At 45.3% G+C, this 20,111-nt stretch overlaps 1 long non-coding RNA gene across 1 annotated transcript in view; it reads right to left on the bottom strand.

Moving 5' to 3' along the window:
- LOC138745543 (uncharacterized) overlaps positions 1-17,825 on the bottom strand; it is a 41,768-nt gene extending 23,943 nt beyond the window's left edge. Inside the window, exon 1 of the long non-coding RNA XR_011346329.1 lies at positions 17,531-17,825. This is a non-coding gene — a long non-coding RNA (uncharacterized lncRNA). The remainder of the gene's footprint in view (positions 1-17,530) is intronic.
- Positions 17,826-20,111: the final 2,286 nt, after the last annotated feature.

Genomic DNA, 20,111 nt, shown 5'->3' with positions numbered 1-20,111 from the left:
AGAACTTTCCCCTGAGTGCTCCGCCTGGTGACATTTTGACCTCTTGCACCACCAGATTTCACTGCCCCTCCATCTACAGCTGTGTTTGCAGCTGTCCAGGGCACAGGCCAGAATCCCCTTCTTAGATCTTGGTGTCAGCTGTTGCTCAGTGTGGAGGGCTCTCCCCTCTGAGTCAAAAGGTTGTGAGTTCAAATCCCACTCCAGAGAGCACAGTGTTAGGATGATGGACCTGGTAATGTGGAGCCAGCGCTAATGCTTTTGAAGTAAGTTCAAATCCCACCACAACAGCTGTGGAATTTAAATTCAGTCAATTAAAAAGGATGGCATTTTCTTTTAAAAATCTCAGCTAAGAATTGTATTTTTAAAAAATCTATTGTTCCCATAGCCGTGAGCACGACACTATCACATCGCCAGGAACACGGGTTTGAATCTGGCGCCGCCTGTAAGGAGTTTGTACATTCTCCCCGTGATCGGTGTGGGTTTTCCCTGGGGGCTCTGGTTTCCTCCCACTCCCCAAAAGGTCTTCAGGGTTGGTAGATTAATTGGGTAAAATTGGGACCGGAAGGGCTGTGTCATTCAAATTCCTCCTGCTGGATTTAACAGTCATTCTACAACTTCCAGTGACTTGATTTATTAGTGTATATCAGTATCAGAATTATTGTCATGAACATGCCACAAAATTCATTACTTTGCAGCAGGGGTCACAGGGTGGAAAGTTGCCTTAAATTGCATTTTAAGCAAAAAATAAATAAATTAGTGCAAAATAAGGGAAAGTGAGATTGTTTCAGAAATCAGATGGCGGAGGGGGGTGCTCGTCTTCAAGCTTCTGCACCTCTTTCCTGATGGGAACAGTGTGAAGAGGGCATGGCCTGGGGGTTTGGGGGTGAGGATCCACGAGGATAGAGGCTGCTTTCTTGAGAAACCATCTCTTAACGGAGGCTGGCGCCCATGGTGCACTGGCCGAGCTCACAACCCTCTGCCCTCTTTCCCTATCCCGCACACTGGCACCTCCATACCTGGCAGTAATGCAACCGGTCAAAATACTCTCCATGATTCATCAGCACAAATTTGCAAGCCACTCACCCATCTGTGATGTTAACTCGGTTCGTTCTCTCTTATTTTATTCCTTTCTTCTCCCTGTTCTGGAGGACATGCTCAGCCAGACGTGACCTCCTGCTTTGCATTCTGCATTCTTGTCCAGGCCACAGGCCAAGCTTGTCCATGCTCTGTTGCTTTTGTCCCCCTTTGCCCGCATTAGACCCAAACCAATCTCCTCTAATTCAAGTGTTTTTAAAAGGCTAACAAACCTTATGTCAATATTCTCACTTTCTGGCTGCTCCTTCTCACTCATTGACCCGATAAATTAAGAACTTGGCACAGTACAGGTCCTTCAGGCCATGACCCACATAAACTTACTCAAAAAATCTAAACCTTCCCTACCTCACACCCATAATCCTCTATTTTTAATGTGTCTGTGCTGATACATGCTACCAAGTTGTAGAGAAACTGATAGGCTTGATAGAATGGATGCCCGTGCATGCGGGTCGACTGCTCTGGACTGAGGAGGGGGCTGTGGCGCAGTTGCCTTTATTCGTGGGGTCAGTGGGAGGAATCTCAGGCAGTCAGCAAAGGGCACATCGAAACATATATACAGTGGTTTACCACACATGCATCTGTCTAGCACGCTTTTAAATGTCCCTATTGTACCCGTCTCCACCAGGCATTCCAAGCGCCCACTACTCTTACCCCGAATGACCCTCCCCCCCAAACTTACTTCGCCTCACACAGAAGCCCGCTAAATTTAAGAAGCTCGAGTCCAGTTTCTCGCGTGGCCTGGATGCCAGAACTTCTACTGGATTGGACAAACTTACTGCTGCATTACGCAGAATAATGGCTGCTTTCTTCATTGCCGCATCTAAGCTATTGGGCATGCTCTCAATATCTTGAAGAAGAAAACATAGAGGAGCCAAAGGTTTGAATCATTGACCCGAGGCATGTGTTTGACCCTCACCAGAGGAGCTGGGAATTGTACATTCAGTAAATTAAATAAACCTGGAATTTGAAGAAAAATAAATCCGGTTTCAGTAATACTGTCTATAAAACCGCAGGGTGGTTGCGAAAACTAACCTGGTTCATTAATGTCCTGCAGAGAAAGAAATCTGCCATCCTTATTTGGTCTGGGTCTGAGTGTGACTAAAGACCCACCATGTGGTTAATGGGCTCCTTGGCTCAAGGGAAAACGTAGGTTGGGCCAACAAACGCTGCATTTCGCTTGTGACATCCACAAGCTGGCCATTGATAAAACACTCCAGAGGACGAAACAGAGACTTTGCAGGCAGAGTGGATGGAGAGATTAAAGAAAGTAGGGGGGGGGGGCACCACAGTTCCTCCTGCTTTTGGCTTCACAACTAATTGACAGCGTTAAAGGTATGACCTACATAAAAAAGGAACTGAGAGAGGGTCCCATATCTTGGCAGGCAGGTTCTCTAGAGCTACGGGGGAGGGTTGAAACTAGTTTGGCAGTGGGGTGGGAACCAGAATGTGAGAATAGGGCAGTAGGTGAAAAGCATGATCAAATCAAGTAGCATTGCTGGTCAGGGATAGTATCACAGCTATAGAAAGACAGAACACTATAGAGCTATAGAGGGAGTGGCTACTGAGTCAGTGTGGGTGGAAGTCAGAAATAGGAAGGGAGAAATCAATGCACTGAGAATAATCTTTTGGTCCCCAAAGAGCTCTTGGGGCATCAAGAACAGATAAGAAGGCAGATTTTGGAATGGTGCATAAATTACAAGGTTGTTGTCTTGGTAGACTTTAACTTTCCTAAATGTTGACTGGCACCTCCTGACTGCATAGATGGGGCAGAATTTGTCAGGTTTGTCCAAGAAGGATTCCTGACACAGTATGTGGACCAGCCGACTAGAGGAGGATCTAATTCTGGTCAGGACCTCTCGGTGGGGGAGCATTTGGGGGATCGTGACCACAACTCCATAAGCTTTAGAGTAACTATGGACCACAATGAAAGCAGACAAGATGGGAGAGTGTTCAAATGGGGAAAGGCTCATTATGATGGAAAGAGACAGGAACTTACAGGAGTAAATTGGGAACAGATGTTCATGGGAGAAAGCACAGAAGTAATGTGGAGCATGCTTAGGGACCACTTGAACCCGGATCAGGATAGATTTGTCCCACAGAGACAGGGAAAAGATGGTGGGAAAAGGAAACCGTGCTTGGCAGAACAGATGTGAAGAGGAAGAAGGAAGCATACATTAGATTTAGGAATCAGGAAACAGGAAGAGCTCATGAGAATCATATGATAGCCAGAAAGGAACTTAAGAAAGAACTTAGGAGAGCTCGAAGAGGGCATGAGAAGACCTTGACAAGTGGTATTAAGGAGTACAGTAGGATGATGAGAATGAAGATGGGGCTACTTGAGGGAACATGTGCCTGAAGGTAGAGGAAGTTGAAGAGGACCTACTTTGCTTCAGTATTCACCAGAGAAAAGGACCTTGCTCAATGCGAAGTTAGAATATAACTGGCTTGATATTAAGATTAAGAAAGTTTTGGATCTGCTTAAAAAAATGAAGATTGATGTCCCTGGGGCCAGACGCAATATACCCCAGGTGGCTGTGGAAAGGGAGGGAAGAGATAGCTGGGGCATTAACTATGATCTTTGAGTCCTCCTTAGCCATAGGGGAGATGCCAGAGGATTGGAAAATGGCAAATGTTGTCCCCTTGCTTAAAAAAGGGGTAACAGGGAGAATCCTGGGAACTATAGACCAGTGAGTTTTATGCCAACTGTTTGAGAGGATTCTTAAGGTCAGGATGTACGAGGTACAGTTTACTCCAGGATTGCCAGTGTGGCTTGGTGAAGGGAAGGTCATGCCTCACAAGCCTAGTTGAGCTTTGTGAGGAGGTAAGAAAAGAAATTGATGAAGGTTGGGCAGTAGATGTGATTATGTGGATTTTAGTAAGGAATTTGATGAGGTTTCCCCCAAGAGAGACCTGTTCAAAAAGTCATGAGACATTGGATCCATGGAACCTTGATTATGTGGAATAAAAATGGGCTTGCAGGTAGAAGCAGAGTGTAGTAGTGGAGAGAAAGTGTTCTGCCTGAAGGCCAGTGACCAGTTGAGTTCTGCAGGCCTCTGTACTGGGACCCCTGCTCTTTCTGATTTTTATAAATGACCTGGATAAAGAAGTGGAAGAATGGGTCAATAGGTTTGCAGATGTTAGGAAGGTTGGAGGAGTTGGGCATAGAGCTGAAGATTGTCGTAGGCTTCAAAAGGATTTTGGTAGGAAAAGTGGCAGATGGAGTTCAGTCTGGATAAGTGTGAGCTGAGGCATCTTGGAAGGTCGAACTAGAAGGTCAATGGTCAGATACTTGGCCTTTGGAGGAACAGAGGGACTCTCGCAAGGTTGCCGTGCAGGTTGATAGGATAGTTATGAAGGTCAGTGGGATGTTGGACTTCATTAATGACGCTACTCTAAAATCTCTGGTGAGACCACACTTAGAGTATTGTATTCAGTTTTGGTCACCTCACTATCGGAAGGATGTGGAAGCTATGGAGAGAATGCAGAGGAGATTTAACATGATGTTGCCTGGATTGGAAAATATGTCTTATGAGGCAAGGTTGGAGCGAAGAAGGATGAGAGGAGACTTAATAGAACTTTACATGATGCTGAGAGACATAGATAAGGTGGACAGCCAACGTCTTTTACCGGGGCTGGAATAGCAAATACTAGGAGACATCTGTACAAAATGAAGGGAGGAATGTTTAGAGGAGACATCAGGGGTAATTTTGTTTCGCAGAGAGTTGAGGGTGTATGGAATGCCTTGCAGGGATGGTGGTGTAGGCTGAAACATTAGGGGCATTTAAGAGAGACAGGCACCTGGATGAAAGGAAAATAGAGGGTTACGAGGTTGGAAGGGATACGATTTTTTTCTTGGTAGGAATATATAAGTAGGCAGAACATCAAGGGCCAAAGGGCCTGTACTCTACTGTAATGTTCTATGTTCTATGACTCTATCCAGGAAGCCAAAGCAAGAATTTCTAGTCCTGGCAATATTTCCTCTGCACCTTCTCTGCTGGAAACTTTGCTTCTCGACGTAGAAAATTGCTACACATTTTAAGCAATAGGACAACCTAATATACACAAAGTAAAATGTCTTAGTCTCAGGTGCTAGCATAAATTTAAACTACTTACTAAACAAAAATTGACGTTTAAAGGTTACGACTGTTTATAAAGGACTATCAGACAATTGAAGCTTTTAACACTTTTGATGGTGTGTACGTTTAGAGGATATTGGACTATATTTGTTGGAATACAGAAGAATGAGAGGAGATCTTATAGAAACATATTGAATACTGAAAGGATTGGACAGAGTAGATGAGAATAAGATGTTTCCCTTGGTGGGTGAATCCAGGACAAAAGAATTAGAAGGTACCCATTTAAAACAAAGATGAGGAGAAATTTCTATAGCCAGAGGGTCATGGATTTGTGGAATTCGTTGCCACATGCAGCCGTGGAGGCCCGATCATTGGGAGAGTTTAAAGGGGACATTGACAGGTATCTAACTAGTCAGGGTATCAAGGGATATGGGGAAAAGGCAGAAAATTGGAACTAGAAGTGAAAACAGTTTAACTCAGGGTGGATTTGCGGAGCAGACTCAAAGGGCCAAATGGCCAACTCCTGTATCTGTGATCATGTGTGATGTTACGAGTTCTGGCTGAGGCCACGGATATTGTATAATCCTGCACATAATTCTAGAAGACATAGATCTCTTTAAACGTGCAAACTCCTTTAGGGCAAGCTAGTAACAACATATTTAAATGCAAAAGTATATCTCCGATTGGATTTCCACAACAAGTGCTGTGAATTCACAAGTATTCGTAAATTTCAGGCAGCCTGTGACTGACGTCAGCTCCCCGTTGGTCACGTCGAAGAAAGCAAAATGTTCATTTCAGGAATGGTGGCCTCAAGAGGAATCACAAAAGACAGAAGATTGTGAAACTGATAGGCCTTTATTCACCATGGACTGGAACAGCTGTCACCTCATTGACTGATCAAGGTAGAGTGGAATGGGGAGCAGGCAAAGGGCTATGGGTAGAATCGGTCTCGGGAGGTGTGTCCAGCCGGCAGCGGCCAATCATATCGTAATAACAGTGGTTTACCACACTAATGTCTTCTTTGGCTTGGCTACGCAGACGAAGATTTACGGAGGGGTAAATGTCCACGTCAGCTGCAGGCTCGTTGGTGGCTGACATGTCTGATACGGGACAGGCAGCCACGGTTGCAGCGGTTGCAGGGGAAAATTGGTGGGTTGGGGTTTTCCTCCTTTGTCTTTTGTCAGTGAGGTGGGCTCTGCGGTCTTCTTCAAAGGAGGTTGCTGCCCGCCGAACTGTGAGGCACCAAGATGCACGGTTGGAGGCGAGATCAGCCCACTGGCGGTGGTCAATGGGGCAGGCACCAAGACATTTCTTTAGGCAGTCCTTGTACCTCTTCTTTGGTGCACCTCTTTCACGGTGGCCAGTGGAGAGCTAGAAAACCCCTCACCCTTTCAAGAGGTCTCAGATTGAATCACAGCCATTGAAGTTCTTTTAAAAAGTATTTTCTTAGTGTTTTTAAATCACCTTTAAAGTGTATTTTGTACATAAAGTGATTTTAACATGTTTTAAATGTTTAATTTAGACATATAGCCCAGTAACAGACACTTCTGGCCCACAAACCTGTGCGACGCAAATACCCCAATTAAACTACAACAACCCCTCCCCCACCACCCCACCCCGTACATTTTCAAAGCTGGCACGGTCAGTTTGTTTACATTTCTCTCTTTTCGAGTTACTGCATTACCGATAAAGTAGAAATTCTGTCTGGCCCGCAGGGAAAAGAACATCAGGGTTGTATGTGATGTCATTATAAATGCATCTGGCAATAAATGTGAACTTTGAAGTTTATTGACTATTTGCAATGCAGAAAACACATCAATTTATTCATACAAAGGAAGCAGACAAAACAGGTCCAGGATAATGACTAGATCATTCATCTTTCTTGGCAATGGTGAGATGTAAATACAGTAAAATACAGCTGCGCTGGATGGGTCACGTCTCCAGAATGGAGGACCATCGCCTTCCCAAGATCGTGTTATATGGCGAGCTCTCCACTGGCCACCGTGACAGAGGTGCACCAAAGAAAAGGTACAAGGACTGCCTAAAGAAATCTCTTGGTGCCTGCCACATTGACCACCGCCAGTGGGCTGATATCGCCTCAAACCGTGCATCTTGGCGCCTCACAGTTTGGCGGGCAGCAACCTCCTTTGAAGAAGACCGCAGAGCCTACCTCACTGACAAAAGGCAAAGGAGGAAAAACCCAACACCCAACCCCAACCAACCAATTTTCCCCTGCAACCGCTGCAATCGTGTCTGCCTGTCCCGCATCGGACTTGTCAGCCACAAACGAGCCTGCAGCTGACGTGGACTTTTTACCCCCTCCATAAATCTTCGTCCGCGAAGCCAAGCCAAAGAAGAAGAAAACCCTTGTATCGGACACTTGTGGGGATTTGTAGATTCCGGATGTGTATTTTCCGGTTGCTTGAGACTTACTATTACAACGCCGAACTAATACATAAAGAAAAAACAGTTCAAAAGACAAAAATGCTATACTGTACTTACACTGAACAAACTTCACTTGCATGAATTTATAAAGCTTAAAGCATTTTACTTTATTTTCAGTCACATTCTTTGAAAGCCTTTAACCTTCACTGCATCTGCAGGTTCCTCCCCCTCCACAGAACCGCCCCAAAGATGAACATTAACATTATAAGTAGTTAACCACCCTACCCCTCCCGCAAGTTTTCAGATAAAGCCTCCATCCGATTGACTCTTACTAACCAGGGATAAGGAGAGTCGCCCTGACGGCGAGCGGCATCAACCAGCTCTTCATCCTTGGGCAACACCATTGTAGTTTCACACAACTTCATTCCAACAGCTGCTACGAGCAAGGCCCTCCGCTGGCTGAATATTTGCTCCCATCTTCACCAAAGGTTTATGTGTTACTACAGAGAACGTTAACTTTTATAACCATATAACAATTACAGGCCATCTCGGCCCCTCTAGTCCGCACCGATTTAAGAGAACTCCACGACTCCCACCTCCCCGCTCCCTGTCCATAACCCTCCAACCCCCTCCCATCCATGCACTCATCCAACCCTCTCGTAAATGACAAAATTGACCCTGCTGCAGCCACCTCTTCCTGAAGGTCATTCCACCACTCTCTGAGTGAAGAAGTTTCCCCTCATGTTACTTCTAAACTTTTGCCCCCTATCCCTTAATATGTCCCCTCAGTCCAAACTCACCTACCCTCAAGGAGAAGAGCCTATTCACATTTATCCCCCTCATAATTTTATATACCTCAATGAATAAAGACCCAGTCTACTCAGTCTTTCTTAGTATTCTATTGTATTTTACAATTTTAAAGTACCTAGTTTTACATATTTTATTCTTATTCATTTATTTTTTAAATATTTATTTACTTTTCTTTTTGCTTGAATTCAGAATACCAGGGGTTTTACTCTATATAATCTTTTCATGTCTCACCTAAAATCAACACCTGAGCCAGTTCGATGCTGGAACGTCAGCCTGTATATTTATCCCTAATTTCCTTTTTGACAAAAACTGAACTAAATTTACTTTTCTCTCCTTATCATGGTAGTTTCAAAACCAGCTGCAAAACTCTCCGATGGATGTAAGTTTATTCTTTTTGTTAACCCAAAGGATTATTGTTCAATGAGGATTCTCGAAAAGTCTGCACAAGTGGTTTGGGAGGGATGGGTATTAACAGGAACTCTTGACAGAATTATTGGCCTGATTTAACAGCGAGCGCATTGTGTATTGTGTGCTTTCATAGCATCTCCTAAGAAAATGCGTCATGACTCTTGATTTATTCTGTCATTATCCAGCAAGTTCTAATCCCGTGGCATTAGTAACAGTTTCTGCAATTAAGTTCCCGTTCAAGTTTATTATCAACTGTTTCTGCAAGTCCAATCCAACGAAACAGCATTCTCCGGTGGTCAGTGTAAAAAAATGCAAAAATGAGAAACGGTACAAGCGCAGCACGTGTATACTTATAGAAAAATATTGTTAAATTAAAAAGTAGAGTCTCAGAGGTTTTGCCTGATTAGTTCGTCAGTTGTTCAGCAGACTCACTTCCCACGGGAAGAAGCTGTTCCTCAGCCTGGTGGCTCAGGATTTATTGTTGCGAAACTCGGTGTTTTATGACAGCGTCAGAGTGGAAACATTCATATAATGATCCATCTTACTATATTGCTATCGAAAAGTGAGCCCGTGTCTTTGGTTCATCGATCATTCAGGAATCTGCTGGCGGCGGGGGATAAGCCGTCCTTGTGCCGCTGGGTGCTCGTCTTCAGGCTCCTCTACCTTTTCCCCGATGGTAGCAGAGTGATGGCCTGGGCGGTGGGGGTCTTTGAGGATAGAGGCTGCTTTTTGAAGACACTGCCTCATGTAGATGTCCTTGACGGGGTGAAGTCTTGTGCCTACGATGTCACAGGGCTGAGTTAACAACCCTCGGGAGTTTATTCTTGTCCTGAGAGTTGGCGCCTCCGTACCAGGCAGTGATGCAACTAGCCAGAATGCTCTCCTTGGTACTCCTGTAGACGTTTACGAGAGTCTTCGGTGACATACCAAATCTCCTTGCAAGACAGCTTCTAGCTCTGATACTCCTGTATCTCTTTCCTGATGGGAGTGGCTGAAAGATGCTGCGAGCAGGGTTGAAGAAGCCATTAATGACTTCGGACAGCAACCCAGTAGATCACATCGATGTGAGGTGAGGGGGTGCGGGAGGAAAGTCCAATGATCCTCTCTGAGTCTTTTATGGTCCTGTGGATTGACCTCCGACCCTTTTCTCTACAGCAACTGCACCGTACTGTGATGCAGCCGGCCAGGACACTCTTGGTAACCTTGCCTGCCTCAGTTTTTTCATAAATGCGGTCGCTGTTGCACCTTCCTGACCAGTGAAAGGTTGTGTGTCCAGGATAGTATACTTTTCAAAGCCTGATATGAAATAAGAAAGACCATCGACTCGATGGACTTCAGTGTTGATCCTTTGCCATTCCCTTGCCTCTGGGTCAAAACCTAACCCCTGATGTCTCCCTTAATCTTATACATGTATTTTAAGTTCAAAGTTCCTCTATATTGTCTGAGTACTGTACATGGCATCACATACAACCCTGAGATTCTTTTTCCTGTGGCCCAGGCAGAATTTCTACACATCTGTAGTGCAAAAAAAATTGTGCAGGCAGGTTATGAATGAGATCCGTTCCTAAGTCTGTCTTTAAGTCGAATTTGTAGGTAAGTCGGAACACGCACATACGGTTCTTATTTAGCATCTGTTAGTCAAATTTCTTGAAGTAGGCATCAAGGGAGGTTTGCACAGGGCTTTTCTTGCATTGGACTTATGCTCGGGAGACATGGTTACAAGGGTAAATAACCATGATCGGACTTAAAATGGCGGGCGGCGTTCTCCTTCCTCGGGCTCATGAACCGCTGAAGCTGCGTGTAGTCCATTCATAAGTATGAGTTGCACGTTTGTAACCCAGGGACTGCCTGTACTGATTCAGAGGGTTGTTGAGGCCAGGAGTGGTGGTAGAGACTGAAACAATAGGGGCCTTTAAAAGACTGTTAGATAGGCAGATGGACAAATGGAAAGTAGAGGGCTATAGGGTAGGGAGAGTTTGGCACAACATGGAGGGCCGCAGAGCCTGTACAGTGCTATACAAAAGAGAGAAATGCAAAGAAAGAAAGAAATGCAAGCAAACTGACTGTGTGATACAGAAAATTAATACATGCAAAGAGTGTGGTGATATGTAATTCCGCCACAAGGTCACCAGGGGTCATCCCAGTGACCTTGTCTATAAAGCTGTCCAGAGCTACAGTCTAGCCTTCCAGGTTTGTCCTGCAGAGAGACAAGACCTCTTAGTGTACATATTAGTTTATTAAAGCTGTCTTATACTCGCACTGCTGGTGTGGTTATTGTCAGTACAAAGAGCCCGTTAAATGAGTCCCTGATTGAGTTTGTGGTTGAGGAGTGTGATGGTGGAGTGGGAGCAGATGTCCCTGAACCTGGTGGTGCGAGTTTGGAAGTTTGGCTCCTTAATGTGGAAATCAGCTCCCGGCTGCGTAGAACACTTTCTACAACAGCGCACGTCTGCTGAGGTCTATGGTGGCGAAGTGTAAACGTGGATTAATGGGAAAGGTATTGTCATGCAGTAGATGAGAATTGACTGCAAGTGGGTGTATTTCAAGATGTTTACTCAGTCCAAACACACATGTTCATACGTAATTGTAGACTCAGGGAAGTGTAAAAAAAACTAAGTGAATCCTGTCAAAGTCAACTTAGAAAATGTCAGGGTTTACTTTGTGGATAAAACATCAAACTGCTTGTTCTCATATGTAAATAAGGAAAAACACCTAGAGTAATCTTAAATAAAGCAAATTTCACCGTCCCTGACATTTATCTTTGGCTTCCCTTTATCTTAACCTTTATTTAAATCATTTCCCTCTCCCTTTCTTTCTCTCTCCCACACCTTTTTCCTTATCCCACATCTCTTCCTTTCCCCTTCTCACTACCCTCTCCAACTCCCCCTGCCTTTTCCCACTCCCTCCCCTCTTTATCATTCCTTCTCTCTCATTCTTCCTCTTCCTTTCTCTCTTACACTCTCTCCCTCTTCCCCCCTCCAACACTCTTTCTCTCTGCCTCTATCACTCCCCTCCTCCCTCTCTCTCCCTTCCCCCACTCATTCCCTCCCCGACTCACTCTCTCTCCCCCCTCTCTCCCATTCACTGCCCCTCTGCTCCTCTCCCCACTCCCCCTCTCCTACTTACTCCCCTCTCTGCTATTTCCCTCTCCCACTCCCCTTATCCCCTCTCTCTCTCGCTCATTTTCCCCCTCCTCCTTTCTCTCACTCAGCCCCTCCCACTCTCTCTCCCTCTCCCCATTTCTCTCCCACACTCTCTCTCTCACTCACTTTCCCTCTCCCCCACTCCCTATCTCACTCTCACTCTCTACCCTCTCTCTCCCACTCCCTCTTTTCCTTTCTCGCACTCACCCTCTCTCCCTTTTCCCACTTACTCCTCCTCCCAATCACTCTCCCTCCCCCTCCCCTCCACTCTCTGCCTCCCTCTCACTTTCCCTCACTTCCTCTTTCACACTGACTGTCCCTCTCTCAACATCCTGCTCCTTACCCCCTCACATTTCATCCTCGCACCCTTTATCTCCCCCTCTCCTATCCCAATCTCCCTCCCTTTCTCACTTCCCTCTCCCACTTCCATATACTGTCCTCTCATTAGTATCCAGAAGGCATCCACCAGAGAACTTAGAAAAGGACACGAAAGCTCAGAAAGAACTGGACCAAGCTAATAAACTGTAAATGTCAAACATGAAAATGAACCCCAGGTCTATTCTAATTTTGGTTGCACATGTACCCAGTCTCTGGCACATTGGAAGCATAATCCAAACACATGTTATGTATGGTTAATGTCAATACTCACCCAACCATGACGCAAACATTGGAAGCCATCTCAAGCTAAAGTAATTATAGTAGAACCACACCCAATATTCTGTCTGGGTGCTCTCCAACCAAATGGCATTAACATCAACCTCCAGTTTCCATTAGGCCCCTTCTCTCTCTCTCTCTCTCTCTCTCCCCCCCCCATTCTCTCTCTTTCTCTCTCTCTCTCTCTCTCTCTCTCTCTCTCTCTCTCTCTCCTCCCCCCTTTTTCTTTCCCTATCCCTTTGACTCCCTTCCTCCAGCCCTCCACCCCCTTCCCTTCCCTCTCTCCATTCAGTGAGCTGCCCCCTCACTTCCCAGCTTTTTTTTCTCTCTCCTGCCTGTGGTGATACAACTACAGCCCTGGGCCGCGTGCCCACTAGCCGAATGCAGTGGGTGGGAGGGGGGCGACCTCTGTAGCTGCAGGAAGACCACCCGGGAGGCTGACTCCACCTGGCCGGCTGTCAATCACCAACCTGTATATGGACTTGAGCAGATTTTAAGTGGATTAAAGCCTGTAGCGCAGTCTTTTCTGTCTGCTTGCTGTACCGCAGGTCACCACACTGCCCTCCCACCTATGGCCCGTGCTCCTCAATAATTAGAATCAGAATTTATTGTCACGAACATGACACGAAATTCGTTGGTTTACAGCAGCGTCTTAGTCCAAAAATTTTATAAACCTTACAAAATAAATAAAAATAAGGCAAGAAAAAGGAAAAGATGGTTCATTTTTAATTCAGGAATCTGATGGTAGAGGGGTAGTAGAAGCCGTGCCGCTGAGTGCTCATCTTCAGGCTCCTGTACCTTTCTCCCGATGGTAGCAGAGGCTATGGCCTGGCTGGTGGGGTCCTTGAAGCTAGAGGCTGCATTTTTAAGACACCACCTCATGGAGATATCCTCGATGGAGTGAAGTCTGGTGCCTGTGATGTCGCAGGCCGAGTTTTTTCTTGTCCTGAGAGTTGGTGCCTCCATACCAGGTGGTGATGCAACCAGCCAGAATGATCTCCATGGCAGAGGTTTACAGGTCTCCCCCTGCCCCTTCCCCCACTGGTTTATTCAGGCGTCTTGCCCGGTTTTTGCTTCTACCTTGACGAAGGTATAAAGTGCTGAGTTTCTCCAGCACTTTTGTGTTCTGAACTAAAATCGCCGTGCCTGCAGAATTTCTTGTTTAACTCTACAGATCTCTGCCTTGAGTATACTCCCCTGCCATAGCACTCGTACGTAGATCATTCCAAAGTTTCACAAAACATGTGGGCAGAGAAATTGTTTCTAACCTGCCTTGAATGGCCAACCCCTTTTGAGACTGTGACCTTGGACACCTCAGTGGTGAGAAATGTCATCACCTCATTTACCCTGTCAAGGCCCTTGTAAACTTAATAAGTTTCAATGAGATCACATCTCATTCTTTTAAACTCTAGAGGCCTCATCTGTGTAATCTCTCCTCCTAATGCTAATGCTCCATTCCAGGAATTAATCTGGTGAACCTTCATTGCACTCTCTTTATCACAAACATTCCTTCCTTAGATAGAGAGATCAGACCAGATGTGGTCCCTCCAGGGCCTGATACAATTGGAGCAAGACAACTCCACCCTTGTACCATAAGCCACTCGTGAGAGAGGCCAACATGCTGTCAGCATGCTGAACCTGCATGTTAGCTTTCAGTGCGGTACCCAAGAATCTCAGCAGGTCATGCAGCATCCACGGGAAATAAAGGGCAGTCATCGTTCTGGGCCTAAGTCCTTCATCAGGGATGCAGGGGGGAGACCGCTGGTTAACCGCAAGAGGATGAAGCTGCGAAGCAATGGGAAAAAGGGCAGAGGGCAAAGAAGGGTAGCTCTCTTCTAGGGGAAGGGAGGGAAGGGATGGGGAGCTAGTGGAAGGGAGGCAGAAAGATAGGGAAAGAGAGAAACCAGCGGAGGGGCTGAATGGAAAGTGAGGAAGTTGGTCTTCAAATAAAGTTAAGCTTATTGTCATGTGATTGCACAAGAACAACCCCATCTGGTCCTCGGTGCAAAACACACAGACACACAACCAGACATAGCACACATGCAGGCAAACAGGACATTCGCAGGACAAGTATTCATGCATACAAATAAATTAAAAAATAAATTTTAGTTTGGAAATATGAGGGTCTCAGATGGTTAGTCAGCGTTCTCACTGCCTGCGCTTCTCAACCTCTGATACTCCTGTTTCACTTCCCCAGCAGGAGCAGCTGAAAGGTGCGGTGTGCGGGGCTGGAAGGGGTCCTCAATAATTTTGCAAGCCCTCTTCAGACAATGATCACATAGTTGGGGAAGGAGCGAGACTCCAGTGATCCTCTCTGCCACTCTGATGGTCCTGTGGATTGACCTCCGATCCATTTCTCTGCAGCAACCGTACCCCACTGTGATGCAGCCGGCCAGGGCGATCTCGATAGAGCTCCGGTTGACACGATGGCATCCGGGTAGCCTTGCACACTTTGTCTTCTCAGGAATTGCAGTCGCTGTTGCAACTTGCTGAGAGGTGAGGAGGTGTTATACGTCCACGATACATCACGAGTTAAGCGAACTTGGGGCTCTCCACTACAGAGTTATTGATGTGAAGTGGAGGATGGCCTTTGTTCCCCTATCAGAAATCCTTTGCTCTGCATTGTTTATTTCCTTGAAGTTAGAACCCAACACTTAGCTGCAGCCTAAATCATACGTCTTACAGCATAGAGCTGAGGTTTAGTGTGTCGAATCCACACTGGGCCTAACAGAACTCAGTACAACTCAAAACATCAATCAATATTGTATTTGGCATTTGGTGTCAAGAATGGACAGAGATTTGGATCTCCTTTATAGCTGACTGCTTAGATTTCAGATTTATGGTCAGAGTACATGCATGACATCACATACAACCCTGAGATTCCTTTTTCCTGTGGCCACGGCAGAATTACCACTAACTGATTTAAAAAACTGTACCATGTTAACATGTAGGGAAACAAAGAACTGTAAACAGATAATGAATGTAAACAAATTGTGCATTACAAAGAGAACAAGAAAAGAGGCTCTGATTGAATTTGTCATTGAGGAGTCTGATGGTGGAGGTTCCTGAACCTGCTGGTGCAAGACTTGTGTCACTGATCCCTCTTTCCTGATGGTAGCAGTGGGTGGTTTGGGTCTTTGATTGCTGCTGCTTTCCAACAGCAATGTTCCCTTTGTGGGTAGGGTTTTTGCCTGTGATGTCCTGGGCTGTGTCCACTAACTTTTGGATGGCTTTACGCTCAGGGGTATTGGGTGTCCCCGTACCAGCCGTTGTATGAAGCTGCAAGTTGCAAACTTGAATGCAAGAGAGAGCAAAGATTTTGTGGTTTGACACTTCTTCCGGGTGACAGAAACGTACGCAAAATCTGCAGATGGTTCTGTTGCCATTGGGCAGATGTATCTTCTTGATTCATCGGGGCATCAAAAGTTAAGAGGGAGGGGGGAGACCAAGCATTGAACAAAATGCAAATCTTCATTGACTTTCAGTAATTGATTTGCAATCACTGGTTTCCTGTTGAGTGCATTTCAAATACAATTGAAAGAGATTTGAATTAAATTATAATGCTTTATTCCTATATGCTTATTATTACTTCATTATTTTAAATGCAATTCATTAAAGTTCATGACAGGAAATACAATTAACAAGATTTGGCATTTGATTGTACAGGTTGAATTAAAATTTAATCTGAATTTAGTTTTGTCAGCAAACTCTTGAAAATTGATTGCATCCAAAAGACAGAGAAGCACATTTAAGGAAACAGATTTGTGCATTTGGATATAAGTAAAGAAGTAATATTGCATCTGCATTAAAAGATCAGCTAAATGTGAAATTTTGTTTCAGATACATGCTCGAAGCCTTCACCACACAAATGTTCGGAGAATTGAGTCAACTGTTCTGTCACCGAAGTTATAAGAAGAAGAGAGCATACGAAATAGAGCTGGCTGTCCGGCTCGTCGACCCTACGGCCCATTCGGCCATCCGGCCCATCGAGCCTGCTCCGCCATTCATTAAGATCATGGCGCTCTGGCTGTGGGCTCAGCTTCACCAGTTCACCAGTGATACTTTATGCATTCATGGCCACAGACAGAACCTTTTTCCAAAGCAGGTTATTCCAGCCTTGTAAATGACCACAGGGTTACCGTTGATCTGGGCCCGGGGAGACCATGGAATGCAAACACACCACTGCACTCCTCCACAGGGCTCTACTGTCCAGTCATACTATGAATATCCCTATACAGGCATCAAACAGCCTGTTAAAGGAACCAACGGTGTTTTATTTTTAAAATCCTATGACTGTGGGGTCTGGTGCCCGTGCTGGTCTTGAGGGGTTGCGGACTCCAGGGAGAAAGAGAACTGGTGCTGTTTGAGGAGAAGCAAAGGAGACGACCCATGGACGGTGACCATGGAGCTCTGCGACTGAAAAACCCACGGGCGGCAGGGCATTGGCAGCTCGAGGCGAGGAACCCACGAAGGCTGTGGGCCAAAGGGTTCCTGCCAGGACGTGAACTGCTAGAGACTGCCATTGGAACCTGGATGCGGGAAAGTGCCGGGGGCCTGAGGGGCTTTCAAGGGGCCTCAGGGACTGAAAACTTCCTGATCATGTCGGAGGTTTGGGTCTGGAGCTCAGGTTGCCAATAGTTTGGACTGATGTCTGTGCGGCTGTAGAGGCCACGGGAGCGCTGGAGGTGAATCCGTGGACACTCAGTGTCTCTCAGAGGATTCTCCTTTGTTTATTTTTCTCTGACTGTAATATCTTCCGAAGACAAATCTATGCCTGCCTTATGGCAGACAAAATGTCATTTCAAGTAATATTACATTTTTTATTACGTAACAGTAAAAATATCTTGAATCTTGAATAGAATCTTGCCCAGCAGTCCCTGTGGTTTGAGACTGAGTCTTACATACTTCATCTGCAAATTTAGTGCAATCACAGGTCTACTCTGCCTTACGAATACTCACTCTTTACGAAGAAATCTGTGTTCGCTCTCCGAAAGTCATTTCAACAGTTTTCCGCTTTTCCGAAAATAGCCCTTTAATAATCGTGAATGGGTCTTCGCTTTACCAGCATTTCGGCTTACGGAAGGTTTCATAGGCACGCTCCGCTTTCGTAAAGCGGGGGCTATACCTGCACTGCAAAGGCCCTTTAACGAGGAGAGAGTAAGATTCCTGATCGTGCTAGCTTCCTGCATTCAGCCGACCAGCAACGAAGTAACCTCATGCTGTTAAATGTTCTCGGTGATCATTGCATAAAAGGTGCCTGATGGAACTGACGCCTATAATTTTGTTTATTGACATTTGCAAGGGGTTGGTAAATGGCTATGTTGTAACCATCGGCTTTGGTGTCAACATATGTGATTATGAAATCATCAGGATCGTAGTTCATCGAGGACATTGCAAGCACATTAGTTGAAGTATGCAAGATACTTGGCCTTAGCCCAACAGCTGTCTATTAAAACTCCCATAAAAGCAACACTGCCCATTAAAAATCAAATAGCATGACAAAATTTCTATAAGAAATACAAAACTCCAGAGCGTCATCGACTCAGCCTGCAACGTCAGTCTTCATCGAGGGCATCTGAAAAAGATGGAGTCTTAAGAAAGCAACTTCTATCCTCAAGGACCTCCACCAACTAGGCCCTCTTCACTCTCCTACCATCAGAATAAAGGTGTAGGAGCCTGAAGGCAAGCCCTCAGCAGCTTCTTCCCCGCTGCCATCAGATTCCTGAATGAACCACAGACTTTGACTTTTTCTCGCACCATTTTTATTTATTTTGTAAGGTGGTTTATATGTGACGCTGCCGCAAAACCACGAATTTCATGACACGTTCCTGACAATAATTTCTGATTCTGATTTAGATAAGGTCACTCCGCAAAGACAGACATTGTCACCTTTTAGACACCAGCAGCACTTTCTGGCCACCTAAGGGTTTGAGTGTCAAGACTTCTCTCAGTATTAAAGAAAACCCTACAGCTGATCTGAACCCAACCTAAACAAGGGGAGTTTCATCTTCTGATGCAGACCAAGTCAAAAAGGTCATTCTCTCCTATCTCGATTTGAGAATCGAACACTCTTTATTGATTGTGCAGAGCAGGGGCTAACCCAATCACCAATGTTTTGTGGGGACCATCCACTCGACATATATCTCGCACACTTATAATTAGGTGCCGTTCGTCTCCTTTCCCTTTTTACACTAAAAACCCACATTATTGTCATAGACACAACCCGTCTCTGAAAGCCGGCTTGCTTGTTCACACAGAAATTCCGGTAAGTCTTTTAACACAGCAAGCCGGCTTCCCAGAGCAAAAGAGACAGGACGTGTAGCGTCGGCGTCCAGTGCAACTTGGCTCACCCTTTTCCACACACCCCGCTTCGCCTCTGACACTACAGTACAACTCCGATTATCCAAAATCAGATATTCAAAATGCTCAGTTATCCAAAATAGCTTGGACCCAGAAGTGACGTCTGTTTGGCTCCAAAAAATGTTTTTCAGGTAATCAAGGATTTCAGAAAAATCAGAAAAAATTAAAAGCTGAAATGATGTCATTTCACGTCCAAAAACTTTTGGATAGACGTTCGCATGCTGCATGTCCAAAATTTAAATTCTATAAATTGTGCTCTTAACATTAATGTATGATTGTTAGAGATAACCTGTTCACACAATAACTTTTTTCATTGAACTAGGCATTTTGTGAAAAATCAACTTAAACTTAGGATATTAATGATCCAGGTGAGACTTTATGACAGATTGGCTGTTTAATAATATTAAATGTTATAACATTTTTAAAAAAATCCAGATTAATTTAATTACTTTAATTAAATTCCCTGGCTGCTCCAGGGAAATTGAAACTCACATCTCTGGAAAAATGACTCAGAATTCTGGCAACTCGCGCATTTACAGAAACCAAAACTTAACCATGTCCTCCCTCACACTTTTCCAGAGGAGAAATAACAGGATGCATTTGGTAAAAATGAATGTCCATCTTCTATGCATTACTCCCTGGTACGGAAGTGCCTACGCTCAGGACGGGAAAAAATTCCAAAGGGTTGTCAACTCGGCCTGCGACATCACGGGCACCAGTCCTCACTCCTTTGAGGCCATCTACAAGTAGGGCAGCCAGACGTCTGGTTTTAGACCAGAGAGTCTGTCTTTTGAGCCCTCTGCCCTCCATCCGGTGCCATCTTGAGCCGGATATTAATTTGCCCTCCATTTGGGAGTATAGGCCCCATACCCCCCCCAAATGAAGGACAAATTAAGTGGCAGCCATGTTTCTTCTCACACACATGCGCAATGTGGGGGAAGCGTGACGGTGGCGCCCTACCCCCCCCCTCCCTTTCCTGTGTTTCTGACACTGCAGGTCCTCTGTTTTGGTAAGTTTGAAATAGAGATGGTGCCTTAAGAAAGCATCCTCCATCTCCAAGGACCCTCACCACCCTCTTCATCCTGCTACCATTGGGAAAAAGGTACAGGAGCCTGATGACAAGCTTCTGATGACAAGGACAGCTTCTTTCCCATTGCCATCTGATTCCTGAATAATCAAT

Source organism: Narcine bancroftii, chromosome 11 (assembly GCF_036971445.1).
Source record: "Narcine bancroftii isolate sNarBan1 chromosome 11, sNarBan1.hap1, whole genome shotgun sequence".
NCBI lineage: Eukaryota > Metazoa > Chordata > Chondrichthyes > Torpediniformes > Narcinidae > Narcine > Narcine bancroftii.
Note: the sequence above shows the minus strand (reverse complement) of the source record. Positions and strands in the feature narration are given on the sequence as shown.